At 34.9% G+C, this 18,719-nt stretch overlaps 1 protein-coding gene and 1 long non-coding RNA gene across 4 annotated transcripts in view; one reads left to right on the plus strand and one right to left on the minus strand.

Annotated features, from left to right (window-relative positions):
- Gfrl (Glial cell line-derived neurotrophic family receptor-like) overlaps positions 1-18,719 on the plus strand; it is a 226,618-nt gene that overhangs the window by 118,195 nt on the left and 89,704 nt on the right. The gene's annotated exons all lie outside the window — the stretch shown is intronic.
- LOC118680659 (uncharacterized) lies at positions 10,346-16,828 on the minus strand. Its single transcript, XR_004976276.2, has 4 exons — positions 16,588-16,828; positions 16,121-16,530; positions 12,586-12,809; positions 10,346-10,864 (listed from the first exon to the last, which is right to left on the minus strand). It is a non-coding gene; the product is annotated as an uncharacterized lncRNA (long non-coding RNA).

An 18,719-nucleotide genomic window follows, 5' to 3' on the forward strand; every position in this document is an offset into this window, starting at 1 on the left:
TATTGTTGGTAAAGAGTTTTTCCATGCCAAAATGCGAGCAAAACAAAGCTGAAAGATTTTGACTACTTTTTCTACAGCTTAAGTTTCCGTCAAAAGGGTTTAACAAGAAGTAAAAAGGTTAACTTAGTCCAGGAGAACCTGTACTGCAGAAAGCTTTCACTAATTCTTCTAAAGGCGTCGGAGAGGGTATCGTTCTTTCTGCTACAGCTATGTGAAGCATTGAGTATCGAGGTCAGCAAAGTTCCCGTTGAAACTTCCATCCACTGAAAAATCAGAGAGGCAAAAACTGCTCCTTCGTTGGCATCAAGTGCTTGGAAGTATGGAAAGCTTTTTCATTGAAAGAACCACCATATTTGTCATGGGTTATTGTCCTAGACAATGTAGCAATCTCCGAAGAAATTCATCAGATCGAGTCACTATAGGATCTAGTGGCATTACAAGCCGATCGATTAAAATCCTTGTCCTTGTATCGAAATGTTTTTTATGCTATAATCCCGTACAAATTGTATAGATCGGTCCATCGAAAAACGTAATGTTTAATGATTCGGTTCGATTTTGATATTTTAAAATGAATCTCTTTAATATCAACTATAGTTCTTGTAGGTCTCTATAAATATACATGTCTAGCGCATTTAATTTTAAACTCAAACACCATTAAGATTTTCTGCTTTAACAGCCAACGCGTCTTCACCACATCTCGCCACATTTTCAACGCATTATACAAGTATAATCCTCTTATTTATCTACTTTAACCTTATTATGCCAACTCATTTACTCAAGCATTTAATTTACTGATGTTTGCTCAATTTAATTTACCCAATATTATTCTTTACCCTTCTCAGTTAGACATTTCGTACGTCTTCTTCCCCAGCCATTTCCCTCCATTGCAAGGTCGATACCAGCTACCAGTCATAAATGTGGCCTCTGCTGCACAAAATCTCATACGAGAACAAAATGAGCCTTTTTTTCTAGTCCCAAACATTTTGGCACGCAGTTTGTTTAGAGTTGATTGTCTGTCGGCATGCCGAAGCGCCACTCAACGTTGACTTGTGATGTCGGCGTAGAAGGGTTTGTAGGTTTCTAGTTGTTGTGCTATTGTGCAACAAATCGCTTGAACCTAAATAAATTACTGACACTGTGTTCGATATGCCGCAACTTTCTGCCGCTGAAAGCCGCCTCAAGGCAGGGAGAGCAAAAAAAGAAAATAATTTTCACTTAATACTCACCGCCTGCCTAAATGCCTACAGAGCCGTCGTCACACAGGCTTTGTTGCCGAAATTGGATAACAATCGAAGCGAAATTGGATATCGCTCATTTTTGAATTTTTCTCCGACAATTTTGCCTTCGTCATGCCGTTGTCTGTCTGTCTTGCTGCCTTAGGAGCGCTGTTTGCTCTTTCGATAGATCATCCGACGGTCTCATAAATTCTTTTTTATTGCATTGCTGTTGTTGTTCTTTCTTTAATTCGCCCTTCTTGTTTCCGTTTTCAATGGCGATTTTCCTTTTGGCCACACTTTTTAGGCTCAACGCTTGATTCTCTGCTCATTTCTCGCTCCGTCACTTTCTGTGCAAATTCTCTACTTCCTTTCTCTTTTTCCTTAGAGTGCGCATTTTTTTCTCGCCCGCAATAGCTTCGACCATTTTCCGCCAATTTTATCGCTTAGGCTTTCCCTTCTGTGGCTGGCGTCGCAACACTTCCACTCGCATCCTCTCCATCCCCTTATTATTATTGTTGTAATAGAATTTTTGGCAAATTGAGGTTGAAATTTGCGGAATTTATTTCATTTGCTGCTTCCTCTGCTTATCAATTGTTGGTTTTATTGGCATTCACTAAAGGCTGACGGCGATGACTTGCAATAAGCAAAAACATCGAGGAAACGCAGCGGGCGGCCGGGCGATGGCGTGTCAGTTTATTGAGTTCGACGCGCCTTTTTTGTGGGCGTGTGTTTGTTTATTATTGTTGAAATGTATTTATCTAGTTGCTTGTGTGTGTGTGCGGTGTTTTGTAAAGCTGTATTTGCGCCGCTTATGTGGTTAGCTGCCTACTTTCGAGCGTGAAGCCTCGTCTATCGTCTTCTGCCGCAGCGCGTGGTGTGCACTCATATATGAAGTAATGCGCTTTCATTGTTATTTAGGAGATTTTCTACTCAACGCTGCCCGTGTTGGGGATTACATTGTTGTTATTGAGTGGATTTTGCGGCAGTTCTATTTAATTGTTTATATTGTGATGATTGTTTTGGTACTCGTCTTTTTTTTATATTATGAAATTGTATTCTATTTCGATTGCTCGATTGCGGTTACAGACACACACACATACGTGCTTCTATCGATTGTGGTAATTTGATAAAGAGATTTGCTTTCGTCTGAGGATTAGGTGGTGTTGTGAATGGTTGACGGCAATTTTGTGGCGGCTGTTTTGTGGTGCCGGTTGTTTGAATGGATAATTGAGATCTGAGTTGAAGGAAAGTGTTAATCGGGAAATTTGTACTGAAAGATATGTTGAGACCTAAGAAATTAATAATAACTTCACTCAAAAACTTCCACTGAAGGGTTTAAAACTCTTTATTTGTGCTATTATTTTAGCAAATATTAGAATAGAAAAACCCACATGTAATAGAACGTTGCCAACATTTCGGCTTGATGAAAAAGGATACAAATTTCGTTATTTTTTGAGTTTAAAAAAATTATTTTAAATATTTTGAAAATATTTAATTTTAATTCTACACATTACTATAGCCTGCAAATTATGCTTTTTTTAAGCCAAAAATGAGTTTGTTCATGCAAAAAATCCAGGCCAACCAAATTATCTGAATTTGAGCCATAAAAGCTATAGAGAACTGAAACATTTAAAAATGCTAAAAATTTAAAAAAACAGTAAAATGAAACCTATTGGAAAATAAATATATTAATAACCCAATTGAACTGAAAAATAGTGTACGGGCGAGCTGTGGTTGAGAAGATTAAGGAGAGGGAGTTGGTTGCATTTTTAAGGATTAAGAATTATTTTCTTTATTTTTGACAAAACTACGAGTCCAATGGAAAAAAGTCAAATGGTAATGTTGTAGGTAATAAAGAGATCTACAACTTTTGTGTCAACATCTTTTTCAAATAACCTCAAAATTTGTGGAAAAAATTCACACAAAGAAGTTTTTGGTTTTATAATACTTAACATTTGCAAAAAAAAAAATTTCACGATATTTGGAGTAAACTAACCTTTTTATGTGCCAAACACACTATAATATTTTTAATTAAAAATTTTTTTTTCAGCTTATTTTGACTTATAAAGAAAGGACCCTCATTTTCCACCGAAACTTCTCACGTCAATATATATGCTATTTTTCAAAAAGTCGCTAAGCCGCTTCGCTTCGTTGAAATCTGTATTTTCTGATGTTGCAAAAAAAACGTATATTATGATACGATACGTAGATATGCATAACGAAAATATGATTCAAAATTTTTTTGACAAAAATTATAAGGCCGACTTTTTTGACTTTCTATTTAATTTTCAGAAAGCTATCCTTCTGTTATCAAAAACATTTCTCTACTCAACACTACAACAACTATTTGTATTTAATATACATTTCACTGTAATATTTTCTTCGGCAATAAATTTTATTAAAACTGATAATACATTTAAATCTACTAAAATTACTTCAGCACATTTACCTGATTTAGCATTTTAGCACATATTAGCATAGCATTTTACGACAGCTGACAGATGTGTGAATGTAAGCTTCGTTAATTTACCACTAATTGACGACTGATGTGAGCTAAAGGCCATTGTTTACGCAAGTCATTATACAACCTCTAACAACGGCACACATATGTACAAAACATATGAATAGTGGTAGGTGTGCGTATTCTCATGACAAGAGCTAAATTAGCTGCCATTTTCGTATTGAGAGAAATTCATTCCGAAATTCTTAAATAACAGCTCAAGAAACGTAAATGCTACTAAATCAGTTTAGATTTATATGCATACATATACCGTTATAGCCGAATAAAGCAGATACATATGAATTTGCATAGTAACGGTTACAGTTATCGATTTATATACTAGCTAGCGGAAGAAGGGACAAAAGCAAAGAACTCCAGCAGTACACGAAACTATAAAATCGAAACACAAATATGGAAGTGAAACGCTGAAAAGAAGTAGCAAAACAGTCAGGTATATTAGTATGTACATATTTATGTATGTGTGCAATAAGCCGGAAAATCTTAGAAAAAGGTAATAAATGCATTTGTGTGTTTGTAAAGCACATTTACTAATATATTTATACAGGTGGTCATATACATATGCATGGCAATTTGCTTTGTGCCATTTTCTGGTGTTTTCATTTCATTTCCTTTGCCACAAATACAAATGCTAACATACACAGCAAAATAAATACAAATAAGCATAAATAGGTTTTATATCTTCATAGTCTTGTGTTTATATAAGTTTAGCGGGCAACTCTCTACACTATATACACATACATATGTACTGGCTACATATATGGTACTAGCACCTTTTGTGGAAGCTAACAATTTGCAGCAATCCAACGTTTGTTGCCACATTGCTGACTTTACTTGCTGCATTCTTGTGGTTTATATAAGCCAAAAGTATATAGACAAGTGTATGTGTATACATAAGCTTCTGCGTAGCGGTATAGGTATACATTTACATGACAATAGCAATTTAAGTTCTCTGCTTTGAGGTAAATATGATACAACTGCTTTTAGTAGCAATCTAGACACCAATAACAACTTAGAATTTAATGTAGACGCAGCAAACATAAAAGCAAATTGACTTGACTTTCCAGCAACTGTTTACAGTGCAGTGATATAAAAAAGCAAGCAATTATAATTTTTTTTTTGTATTTCGGCCTAAGGAAGTGCTTTTCTGCTTGGTAGTGTTTTCAGATGTACCGAATTTTCTAAAGGAATAGCTGTCAAATCAGCTGTCAAGGAAAACATATCTACTTGACAGCGCATTGACTAATGTGAGATTTGGCTATATATTTCTGTTTATAATTTAGACTACTTTTAAATTCATTGACCGTTTGGGCAGGAACCAATATCCGACATATGTATATGCCAAATTTACAATGTAGCCCAACTGATCTCAAGCACGTTGTCTCCAAAATTTAAATATTACTCCAGATAATGGGGGATTGATCGATAGAAATCAAAAAAGAGAATTTCGTAAAAAAATCCAAAATCCACGCTCTTTAATTCTTTAACAAATATGAAGTTTAGGGCTTATCGTTAGCATGCTTGCATTGACTCAGAAACTTACAAAATACATTTCATCTTTTATAACAATGTATTTATTTGGTTTTTGGTTTAGATATGCTTTTATGCAGGCAAATTTTACTCACTGACAGAAATTCTGTTAGAGATCGGCTACGGGATCAACGAAATCTATTTAAATACATTAAATTCTGTGTCAATGTACATTAATTTTATTTATTTATTAAATAAAGTGCATCTTTAGAAACTTTTCACGAACTCAGATCGGTTCAGCTACTCATAAAGTTGAGTGAAAAATTTTGCGATCATAAAAATTATTAAAAACTGTAAATATAATATATATTTAAAGATTCTCTGAGATTTGCTGTATGAGCGAGTACGTTACAGTAATAACACCAAGAAATCCTGGCAACTCAAACAAGATTAATTAATATATATCAACAGGTATTATCAGCTAATAATGGGCGAGCGTGTAATTAGGCGCTTAATTGTGCGCTGAAAGCGAATGAATTTGAAATGCCTCACATTCACGGAACAGAGTACCCTTAGACCGAAACCCATACACTAACACATATACATATAGTATACTTATTAATTGGCGTGCACAGACAACCTTACCGTAATACTTGTAATAACAGCACCGAACAAAGCGGTGCCATTTAATCTCTGCTATCTTTAGTCAAGTAGTAAGGGCGGCAAAAATTAATTCATGACAATAAACTTTATGCGCATGTATGTGTGTATATATTTTTATGGCTTCTGCATATGATATGGGTCTAAACGATCCTGCGGCACGTGTCCAAACACGCAAAGTGCGGACCTTACGAGCCGTTCGGCAGGCGCATGTGACACGTGTAAGCCATCACTGACATTGACATTCGTCCGTCAGGTTTTCACGCACACATACTATACAAACACGCCAATTGGTTAACCCATAAGTAGATACAACAACCGTTAACACCCACGGCAGTGATATCTTGATGTAGGTCAGGTCATGCATGAATGCATTAATACAGCACAATTTTGCATGCAAGTGTATCCGCGTGTGTAGTTAATGGACTGGAGGGCACAGAATCAGAACATCAAAATATTATTCATACTTAGACACCTGTGACAGCACAACAACAATAACACAATGCGGTGCGCACACGCTGCTCAAGAGCTCAGAAGTCGAGGTCAACGAGTCAGAGACCAACCGTCTGTGATAATCAGCATAAGCAAGGAGTTGACGGGGGGAGAATGCAGGAAGAGTGGTCGGGAGAGGATGGTAGTGGGAGGAAGCGGAGGGTTGAATCAGTTGTGAAGTTGTGTTGTTGAGGTTGTTGTGGTGTTTGTGTGTGTACTGCTTTAAATGCCGCACATACATTCGTGTGTTTGCCGCAAGCGATAAATGGACAATGTGATGTGGTGCACAGTTGCGTTCATTCCCTCACACAGACACACATACCGTATGCACATATGTATCGCTTTAATTTACTGATGCATAATTAAGATAAACTGGGGTAATTGTGTACAGCATGAATAAGCTGAGCATTACAGACAAAAGGCAAATGTGGAACGACTGTTGATCTAAGGTTCAAGTGACATTGTTGTTGTGCACAATAAAATTATATTTTAGTTATTTATTGCACTTATAATGTGGACGGTGGATTAGAGACTTTATAAATGTGCAAAAATCGAAAACATAAAAAGTAGTAGCACTTGAAAAAAAGTTGAATTTAATCAAGAACCTATGTATTATCATAACTAAGCAAACTAAGATACAAAACTGTAATTGAGCACTACGAGGGGGACTTGTGGTTTGAAAGTTAACAAAAAGCGTTGCCCCGCCCCTTAATAGGTTTACTATATATTTCTCAAACTTTTCCAGCTATAACACCGAAATTACAGGACGCATCATTTCGACACTATGAAAACAGGTGGAATCGGATGATAAACCCGCTCACTCCACATATAACGGTTTGTTAAAAAATACTAAAAGTGAGATAAATCGATAACTAATTACTTTAGGAGTACAAAACTTGGTGTCATATTTTGACCATGGGAGTGGCACCGCCCACATTTAGGGAAAATCACATTTATTAGGACCTACCAGAGCAATTTCAATCAAACTCGGTACGCACCATTATTTTGACATTTCTATACTGCGAAACTGGTCAAAATCGCAATGCGACCACGCCTATTTCCCATATAATACAACTGCAAATTCCATCTGATTTTTCATTTTCAAGTATACAAATCAAGCAACAATTAATATATCGCGATAAAACTTTGCACAAATAGTGTCTTTAAGGTATACCATCTGAGGTCTTAAAATTGTCAAAAATGGACCATAACTATTCAAGCCCTAACTAATCACAGAATTTTCAAACATCCGGTTAATTTTACTTTATGTAAGTTGGTGATAATATGTGAGGTGCCTTAATTAAACACAGAAAGCATGTTTTGCTACTAAGAATAAGTAGTGCCATAAAATCGGGTCAATACTACACTAATCTTCCATATACTTAAGAAACGATTTTCAAACTTACGGTTGGCCTTATACCCTATATATCGGTCCATAGTTAAGATATCTTATGTGAAATTTTATTATAATATATATAATAATTTCCGCAATTCTAACCAAATTCCGGTTGACGTTTTCTACATTAACTCAATATATTAAATTTAGCCTTTTTCGGTTCGGTAAAGTTTTGTTCAGAAGATGTTTTTAATATAATTTTCGTCGAATAATAAATTTTTAAATCTTTCACAATATTTTTTAATTTTGCTTCAAATTTGCTCAAAAATCGGTCACAACCCTTGAATTATTATAATAATGAAAGCATTATGTTTTTTAATCTTTTGTTTTCAGTCATAAAAATAAAGAGAAGTTAATTCGTAACAAAAAATAAATAAATAAATTTTCTAACTTACATTTCAAATATAAGATAAAATTGGTTTCGGTGATACCCAAAACCGATTAAACTTATGAATATCTGAATTCATGACACCAACAACTACTTTTTTTATCGGTTTCAGTTCTGATTCCAACAACTATCAGATTCTACAACTCCGCTGACCTCTTCCGTCAGAGGTGATTTTTTACCTGCATTTAAACCACAATACCATTTCTAAGCCGTGAATTCGAAACTACTTTATTTTCTTCTGGATGTTGTCATTACAATATTTAAAAGTTTTAATAAAAAAATTTATCAATTTGTTTTTGTTTTTTTTTTAATTTTCAATGCAATTTATTGTATTTCAAAAAATATTATCGAATTTATTCAAAAATGCCTTGCATTTCGAAATATACCTTACCTAAACTTATTCTCTTTTAAATGTTTATCGGTGTTGTATTTTCAATGAATAATAGAAGCTTCGTAAGCAAAATCAAGCAAGCACACAGAGGATCAGCGGAAATCCGGAACACACATTACTCATACGCTCCGTGCGCCGCCACAGATTAGCGCATCCAATCAATTAACGGCAACAGGCTTATGAATATTTCAGTTGGCACTCAAGTATTATATAACAGATTTTATGCACACACATATATATTTATGTATATGTGTTAATGTCTAACTGTATGTGTATTTGTTTGTGAAACAAATTTTATTCGATTAACGCACGACTCAGTTAGGAAGCGTCTCTTCAATGTGATAAAGGAATATAATATGGCATACATAACACAAAGCAAATCAAAACAGAGGTGATAGAAAGTTAAAAACTGCAGGTGAGCAAACAAACAAAAGTTTAAACAAAAATATTCAACATACCTATGCAGACAACAAAAAAATTAACAAGCAAAACAAATTGTAAAACGACTGCAAAGCCACGACAAAGTGTTGTCATAAATCTCGGCAGTGTCAAACTCGTAAGAACAGCACAGCTGATTAGCCAAGATGGTCGTTGTAGCTTGCAGGTGGCACTCAACTAAGCCACCGAAAAGTATGCCGGCAGTCACTCAGCGCATACGTGACGCGATGACACTTGAAATATAATGCGTATACGCAACGGGTGATTGAAGTAATCGGGAGAGTGAATGATAAGGAAAATATATATAAAGCAGACAAATTTAAAGCAAAAACTGCATGTTAAGCGTGTAAAACAAGGGAGAATAATGAGAAAGAGGAAGCATAAAAGTTTTGCACGCGCAAGTAGAATAAATGAATTTAGATTTATTAAAAGTAAAGCACAAAGCGGTGCGACTTATTTCAAACAGATTCCACCACAAGCTTTACTTTGTTATGTGATGCCACCTAGTTTTCATTGCCATTGTCACGCTTTCTTACAGATTTAAATAATCAATTTTCGTGACAGATTTAAATCAACTTTTTGTCAAGACAAATAAAAATTGCTTACTTTTCCTTAGAAGAAGGTCGATCAGTGTATTTTCTTGGTTATGTTCTTTCATTGGCAAAATTTGGTAGCTCTATAACTTCTTGCACACTTTGAAATTATTTTTATCACCTTCAAACACTGAAACATACTTTGTGCATATTAGATGGACGACGTGTGTCGTTTATGTATAAAAAATGCTCACAAAAATTCAATAACATTGAGGACAAAATAAAAACACGCGATTCCGAAGCTTCATTTATTTTGAAAAATATTTACAGAAAGTAATATTAATGTTCAGAAAAGGTTTCTGCTTGAGGAAACTAGCCGACCCTTTGCTAACATAACAACAAAAAAAAATATTATGAAGAAAGTAATTAACCAATCTATTTTCAAAAATAATGCATAAAGTTGATCTGTTACACTAACTTTTAGATCACACAAAGACGCTTCTAGCGAACATTGATTTCCATCTCATAGGAAACGGTTGAATTTGTAACTATAGAAGATCTCTAACCAAGAAATGTTGCTGATGTTCAACAAATATATTATATATTAAAACAGATATAACTTTTCTGCTAGCACCTGTTTCAAAAACTTTCAACAAAATATAAGATTAGATATACTTACCATTAATATATATATAATATAAGATATATATAATATATATAATAAGTCTATAGCGAAGTGATATAATCAATCACGTACATTTAGTCAAGTATAGTCAGAATAAGCGTAACTATACCCATCAGCCACAATATTTTAAGAACTTAAACTGAAAAAAAGTTAAAAAGAGCTAAGTTCGAGTGTAAAGTAACATGTTAGACTTCTCTCTCTTAATCCACAGATTGACCGATATTATCAGTAAAAATCAGGGTATGCTTGTACGGAAGTCCACATATTTGGTATATGTCGCTTGAAAAGTTATGCTGCGACTTCGATAATTCTTCGTCGTAATACTTGTAGATTGAAGGAAATATATTTGTACACATTTTTATTCCGATAACTTCATTGGCGCTTAATTCATAAACTCTAACGCGTAAGAATCACGTGGAAGGGAGTAGGTGTGGTTTTAGTGTGTGTGGTTTAAGAATATCAGCATAACATTTCGCACCAAATTTAGTGGAAATTTGTCGGCTAGTTCCTTAGATGTAGGATTCCATTACAACTACCGCTCCCATTATCCAATGTTTATAACGATGCCTAGAAATCCTTTAGCGGGTCATCCCACGTGATGGTCCGTTTTTTAGCAACTTTTTATAATTTTCTTTTTTGCGACCAGCAAATAGATAGAGCGTTTTAATCTGTAAGCCTAAATGCACGGAATGAACTATTATCAAATGAATATATCAGTTTTTGAAGATATTTGAAAAAAGGTTGCGAATTTTGCTTTTCTTTATTTGTTTTTTGCTATAAAAAACTGCTGGAAATTTTTGCCTGATAATAAATAGTTCATTCCATATGTTTACATGTGCTGAGTGTACCCTACAAATTTCAAGTCATTCGGTTAAGCCGTTTTTGAGATTCGATGGAAAAAAATTTGATAAACACACAGCTTTGGCAAAAGCGCATTTAAAGCTTCAAGTCCGCTTGGAACCGCTCTGAACAGCTCCTTCTTTTAACTGCTGTATCTTCACAACGACTTCGAATTTTTAATAATCACTTTACTATTGTATTCTAGACATGTTAGCAATGCAATTTGTGAACTAAAAAATAAATCGATTTTTTAAGCCCATCACATGGGCTGACCCCCTTAAGCACCATCTTGACTGTGAAATTTAATGCTTCTGACGTACTTATTTAGTGAGTTATTGCACTTTTAATAGTTTTTAACCTAATCGTTATGTGGGTTGTTACATCAAATGATGGTCTAACCGGTGCCAGTAGGCGACCACTTTTAAGCCATCAGTATCCTCTGTGCTCTTGACGAAGACAGTTAATTATTAGGCAAAGAAAATAAGGCAGCGAAACACATTATTTTGTCCATGTATATACCGACTGCACGAATGATATTGGAAGGGAAAGTTATGTGCTAAAACGCTTTTTTGAAACACATAATAAACCAATACAGGCCCGTTTCAGTTTTTTCTTCCTACTCTTGAATTTTTCTGAACGTTATTTTTGCATAAATGAATTTTTCCACTCGGTTTATCAAACCTCCGTTTACCTATGCTTATTTCCCTTTTATTTCATTATTTTTATTTCTGCATAACATGTGACAGACACTTTAGCTTTGACTGCAGGACAAAAGCAGGTCAAAAGGCATCACATGCACATATATGAAGTGACACTAAGGAATATTGTTGTATTGGTACATGACTCTTGCTGATTGCTGTGTGCCTACAAATACTATACTCATATAGATATATGTATGCAGGGGAAACGATATGGACGTGCCAGAGAGCAGGCGAAAAGTAGGTGGACGAATGTGGCTTGACAAGCACGCCTGTAGACAAACCTACCAAAACACATAGCATATGCACAGAAATCAGATATACCTATATGAAACATATGTACGCCTATCGTGTGAGCACAATTCTTGTCTTTAGCATAGCTATGGCTAAAAACTTGAGTGCTGCTGCTTTTGTTGCCCTCAATTCGTATGCAACTTCAGAATTCCAAGGAAAAAAATAATAAAAATAAAGGTGAGAAACATAAAATTTAAAAATATGGAAGAAAGCAAGAGGCACATAGGTTTCACCTGCAGCAAGCGGCTATCTTTTATTAAGGTCAAAAAGCTAGCAACTGGCAGCCACCCGCACTTGCGAAGAGAACATGAACTGCTTTCCGCTTTGGCTAGTGGAACGCGCATACTCCTGTGCTCCCATATACTTGCACATATAGTAGGTACAGCTGTATGTTGATGATATCTTCTCTACGTGTGCTCTTTCATTTCCTCCATATACCTTGTACTTGTATCTCCACCAACACAAGCGCACAAACTCACAGTGACAACCGCTTGGAGAAAGGTATATTCATTTCTGTTGTTATAGTCGTGTGCATGACAAAAAGCATTTACGTTTGCATACTTACACAAATATAAATAACAATTCGTATATATTTGCATATATACAAGTATGTTATAACTGTACTTCCGTAAATATCTCCACAGGTCTTATCACCTGCAGCATTCACCATACCTTTGACCATTCGTCCGTCTGTCATTTCTTTCAGGCTTTTTAAATATTTATAGCTGTGTTAAATATTCAAAGCTGCAGAAAATTTTGCAGTGACCCGATCACTCAACGACGCGCCGCCTGAAAACAATACGACAGAATAATAAAGAAAGTGAGTGGCAAGCGAAAAAGGAAAAATTAAGCCATCCAGAGCGAGTGGTAACTTCTGACATTTTTTTTTTCGTTGGTTTTGCAATTTTTTTATGAAGTGGATAAAGAAAACCGAAAAGCGACTCCCAACGCAAATATATTCGTATACTAATTTAATATTTATATGTCAGAAGTATGTATGTATGTGAGTGGTTGTACAAGTATATGGTTTTGTATATGGTATGTAGAAGAGCGATGGCTTTGTAAGCATGAGGAATACGATAAAGGCGGAAATGTACCTTTTTATATCTCCCATTGGCAGCAATTGTTTTCACGGTCCCATTTTCTCGTATTGCTTTAAGACTCAAAATAAGAAGTTGGGAAATAACCATAAATTAAAAAAAAAACTTGTATTAAAAGGAAAAACTAAAAAGACTAAAAAGGTATGCAACCGAAAAATTTGTTGTTGGGCTTTGGATAAATGTAAATTTCGCGAGCTCAATGTAAAATAGTACTAAGCGGGTATTTCTAATGCACTTTGCAGTTTTTCTTTTAATTTAGACAAAAGCAAATAATAAAGAAATTTGAATATTCATTATTTTATCCTCATTTTCAAGTCAATACAATACAATGTTGCCTACATCTAGGCTGACTTAACAATATGAAAAGCGCAGATATTTAAAGCGAATGAGATATATTGGGGATTGTCTTTTAAAAAATAAACCTATACATTAAACTTAAAGTTTTTAGAACCTAGTTCAATCTGGATTTATACTCCCATAATACTTCACTTCCTACTAACACAATAGATATAATAAGATTATAAGGGCTAGTAAATTCACGCTATCGGATAACGTTATGTATGTCGTTTAAAAGATAAGATTTCGTACTAAAAAAACCGTTCGGATAGCTTTGTGAGTGCTTTCCACAGTATTGTTTGACCACACATCAAAGAAGCACACCAGCAAAGAAAAAATACATCATTGAACCCTTTGCGAATCGACGACAATGTCAAGCGAAAACTCTGGCAGTCGAATCTCGGTGATTAGACACAAGCGGTGCACAAGCCAGAATTGATGTTCAGGAAGGTTTTGCTATGTGTTTGAACAATCCACTATGAGTTGCTGCCCTGGAGCCAAGGCGAGGAATTATGTTCCATCAGGTCCACATGCACCGATATTGATTCGTCAGAAGCTCTGAGAGCTTGGCTGGGAGTTACTTATGAATTCACCTCAAAGTCCGCACCTAGCAGTAACTGATTACAAATTGTTCCTCTCCAGGGTGAATAATTTTTCTGGTGAAAAAGTCAACTCAAGAGAAGCTTGTGAAAATCGACTGTCCCCGTATTGTGTCAGTGTGGACGAGGGTTGCTATGAGAGTGGTATCAGGAAATTACCTTCCAAATGGCCACAAATCGGCGCATATTCATATTATAGTGAATAAAGCCTTCAATTTAAATAATGGATTAATTTTTACTAGACTTCTTCTTTATACCTTCAAAGAAAGATAAAATTATGAAAAATATTTTTGTTTTAATTTTTCAAATATTAAACTTAACCTAACTGATCTCAAATATTTCAAAAACTAAGCTTTTGCTACGATACTCTATCCTATTTACCAAAAGTAAATAACATTTATTCTCCGTTACAAGGGGTGCACTTGTCAGCAGCATATCGCCACTTTTACCCAGCTGTCGGAAATTTTTCCTTTTTCTTCAAGCACAATGCTTTGCACCTTTCTGAACCCCGAAAAAAACTAAATAAATTTTCGCAGCGGTAAAAGGAAATATATAACAACGAGTGATGTTTTTATTGTTGAATATGTCTGTGTGTGTGTGACTGCGTGCACTTTTTGTGCTCAAGTGAAGCTTGTCAGTTGCTAGACTTGGCTTTCCGCTAACGAATGTGCATCTAAAAGCAGCGAATAATACAAAGTTGCAAATACAAAAAAAGAGTAAAATAAAATAAAGTGCAGCAACAACGACTGACATGTAGAAACTAAAGAAATAATCACCAAAGCGACGACGAATAATCCAAGCGAAACAATTTTTAACGAAAGCTAAGCAAAGAAAGAAAATAAAGACCTGAGAGCTGCTAAGAAAGTGAGTTAGTGCCGTCTGCGTGCTCGGTTGTAGAAAATAGCGCGTCTTAACTATGGCAATGGAAACGAAAATAAAGAATAGTCGCGTTGAGTTAAGCGTTGACTACCTCAAGTAGTAAGGATGGAAGGTGGCACGTGACATATACACATTTTGCGCGTTTACACCTGGAAAGTGCGAAGCTACAATGCATTGTCGATGTTATTTTGTATGCTTTTGTATAAATGTGTGTGTGTGTGTGTCTGGCGCACGACAAGAAATCTGTTTTCGTTATTTCTTTTAAAATTTATTTTATTTCGCTGTTGGTGGCGCTTTTGCCCCTTTAGTGTTGCTGCCTCAGCATGACAGTTCTTCCCGGTGGCAGTTGTGCATTGCTTTGATTTAAGTGCATTTCACGACAGAAATAGAAAAGAAAGTGGCGCGAAAAACAGCCAAGACACACAATAATAGCTGAAGAGTTGACAAAAACAACAAAAAATCTCAAAGAAGTGTTCTGACATTTTTTCTGTTTATTATTCAATTGCCACGGAAAATTTGCTGCATTATCGCCGTGGTTGGGGAATATATTATTTTGGGCTTTGATGTATTTGGGAACGAATTTTAGTAGAAAATTCGAGACTTGAGTCTATTAAAATTTTCGCTCTAACCTACAACTTTTTCTGAACTGACGAAGATGCATCTCCAATCTTTCAAATTGCAGAATTTATAAGAACGTTTCAGTATCCATTCTTAAAGAAAAATATGTCCGAAATTATTATTTATGTCTGAAACACCATAAAATGTTCGGAAATCCAGTAGTATTTGATACTAAAGAGATTTTGCTTCGATCTACTCAAAACTTCCCGCTAAACTTTGATTCACTATTTAATAATAATACCGTTCCCCCAATGCATAAGTTTTACTCTGCCGGTCTATTTTAAGATTTTCTAAACTATCCAAAAATCATACCGATATTTTTTATTATACCGGAGAGAGCCCATACAGGAACCATACTAAGTATATTCAGTCTTAAATGTAAGGTTTCTAGTTTTTATCACATGTAACTTCTCCTTCCAATCATCTCGGTAACTTAACTCTTTCCTAAATTTTCAAAGATTTTACCACTTTTAAAATTATAAAAAATCTTTCTGTCGAGTTTATTATGTTCTCCCTAATATTATGACAATTTTCTTTTGTCTTTAAAAAAAATTGCTATTGTGCTCACCGTTTGTATATACCTAGTTGTTGTTGTTTTTGTAGTGTTTTCTCTTGCTATTTATTGTGACGTTTCCGTTGCACTCAGTTCACATAGTTAGCTGTGTGGTCTCACCACAGTTCTAACCACATTTTCCACTTTTTCTCTTTTTATTTTCGTTTTTACAAACACTGCATTTACTACACTTTGCTGCGATTTTCTGTGTTGTGTTGTTTTTGCTTTCAGAATTTGTTTGTCAATTTCAGCAGAGCTTCCTTTTGTTCTTTTTATTTGTTGTCTTTAGGTTGTTCACTCAATTACTCCTTTGTTCGTTCGGTGCATTTTTCTTTTGTGCAGCCATTGGAAAAAATAAATTTTATTGGTGATTTCTGGATATAGTTTGTATAGAAAGTAGCACTAACGACTGTTAAACTGCACACCTAGCGTGAAAAAAATTTAAAAAATCTTATTATTATATATATTTCGATAGGTTATACCTTTAAATATGGCATGCCAAAACTTTCAAATAGACAACTCAAATAATTTTTGAGTTACAGTTTTCTAAATATAACCGCTCAGTTCAATCAGCTCTATCAGTTTATCTTTAAACGCGTTTTCCTTAAACTTGCATTTTTAGAATTTGCATGAGCGATCACTTAGAGACAAATGATCCACTTTTTTAAGGTTTCAATGGATAAGACCCAATCACTGCAGAAGTAGAGGACCTTCTTTAGCGCCGTCGGGATCACGTTTAGCTCGAAAAAGAGATTTCAAAGCAGTTTTTCTTTACAATTGCATAATTGCTTAAAAGTTTTTAAGATTTCATAAATAGATTTTTGTGGAATAAAATTTTAAATTATCTTTTTCCCTTCGCGCGAAAATCAAGAAACTTCTTCTACATCGCCACAAATAAACCACCTTTTTAGGTGAATTGTTAATATGGATTTTAGGTGACATCATTAATATGGTTCAGTATGCAGTGCTTCAATATCACCCCTAAGGATATCGTAAGAAAATTAGAGCTGACGCCATTTCATATGTATATATACAATAGTATACTAACGTTTTGAAAAGAAATCAACTCTCCGTTAAAAACTCAAAGAAAACTTCCTCACTTCACAACAATTTATTTTTCCCGTTTTTCACTCTTTTTCTGCTTTATTTCATGTACTCGAAGAGGGGTTCCCACAAGTACCACTTATTGTTGCAGTACTTCAAAAACACCTCAACATATTTCCTTTTATTATTCCATACCGGAATTGTAATGCCACTCATGTGGAGTATTCTTTAATTGCATGCCTACACACATACAAATATGAGTGACGTTTGCAGCAATTGCTGTGTTAACTTGTGTTGTTGTAGCACACGCTAGCAAGACGTCAAATACATTGCAGCTTTCAGTGGTTTTATGAGAAACAATCGCAAATGGAGTTTTGTTATTTTAAAGATTGCGCGCCTCAAATGCGTGTGAGTTTATTGGGTATGAAAGTGGAAATGTAAGGCATAGAGAATTTGCGACATTCCGTGCTGTTTACTTTTAGAATTTTTTTTATCAAATCAAAATTAAAGACTTTTCAAAACTACTGTTTTGTTTGTACACGCTTGGTAGCTGCAGTAAATCAAAGTTTTTGGTTATTTTTCCGGATTTCTTTACCTTATATCGCATTGCAGTCACACCAAATGTATATCGTGTTCAAGTATATATGTAGTTTGTTCATAAGTATGAGTATATGCATTAGGGATACCCCGATTTTCAACCGAGCTTTGTCAAATCATAAACAAATTTGAAAGTTGGCATTAATTGAAAGCAATTCGTTGTTCTTCCCAGAGCTGGTTTCATAATTAATCTGAAAATACTTGAAAATTCCCCTAGGAACATAAGTGGAATCTAGCCTCCAATTTTGCATTCCAAGAAAATATAGAGCGCTTCATAATTAAAGACTTAAAATAAAACGCAACCAGCAAATGATACATGAAATTAAACACAAGTTAAAATAGACTAATAAGCCGTTTCTTTCAAATAATCGAGTGCGGAATTAGTCCCAGAGAGCTGCGAAAACACAGATCTAAACAGTTTGGCAGATTAAAAAGGAGCTCTCCATGTTAGAAAAAAAATAAAATTTTTATTAGAATGCTTCTTCAGAAACCCGGGGTTATGTCTGTTAAAAAAATAATAGTGTCACCACTGAAGTGTTCGTCAAAGCCTTTTGCAGAAAACCTATGGGTACAATAGCAACAAAACTGACCTCTTTCCTCATCTGTTCCTTCCTACCGTATAGAGTCTGGATTATAGTAAATTCATGAAACTAATGGCTGTTCCGCTCCATCGCTGTAGTACTTGGCGGTCTTGTCCTGTAGGACAAGAAAATTAGTGAACGCATTTTCTTCTTGTGTTTAAAATGAAATTTCTATCTTTAAAATGATACACCTTAATGAAAGTTTTTGTTAAATTTCCGCGTGTGTACGTGCTATTTCAGGTGTCTGGAGTTTTATAATCCAAGAATTGTACAAGAAGTAAAATGAAATAAAAAATGGCGAAAAATCTATACACACAAGCATTTGGAGATTACCGCTCTTTATATTCCTTCGCTCGGTCTACTCACTTCTGCGACTGTACAATTTCCTAGTA

The sequence above is a fragment of the Bactrocera oleae genome, chromosome 2, assembly GCF_042242935.1.
Source record: "Bactrocera oleae isolate idBacOlea1 chromosome 2, idBacOlea1, whole genome shotgun sequence".
NCBI lineage: Eukaryota > Metazoa > Arthropoda > Insecta > Diptera > Tephritidae > Bactrocera > Bactrocera oleae.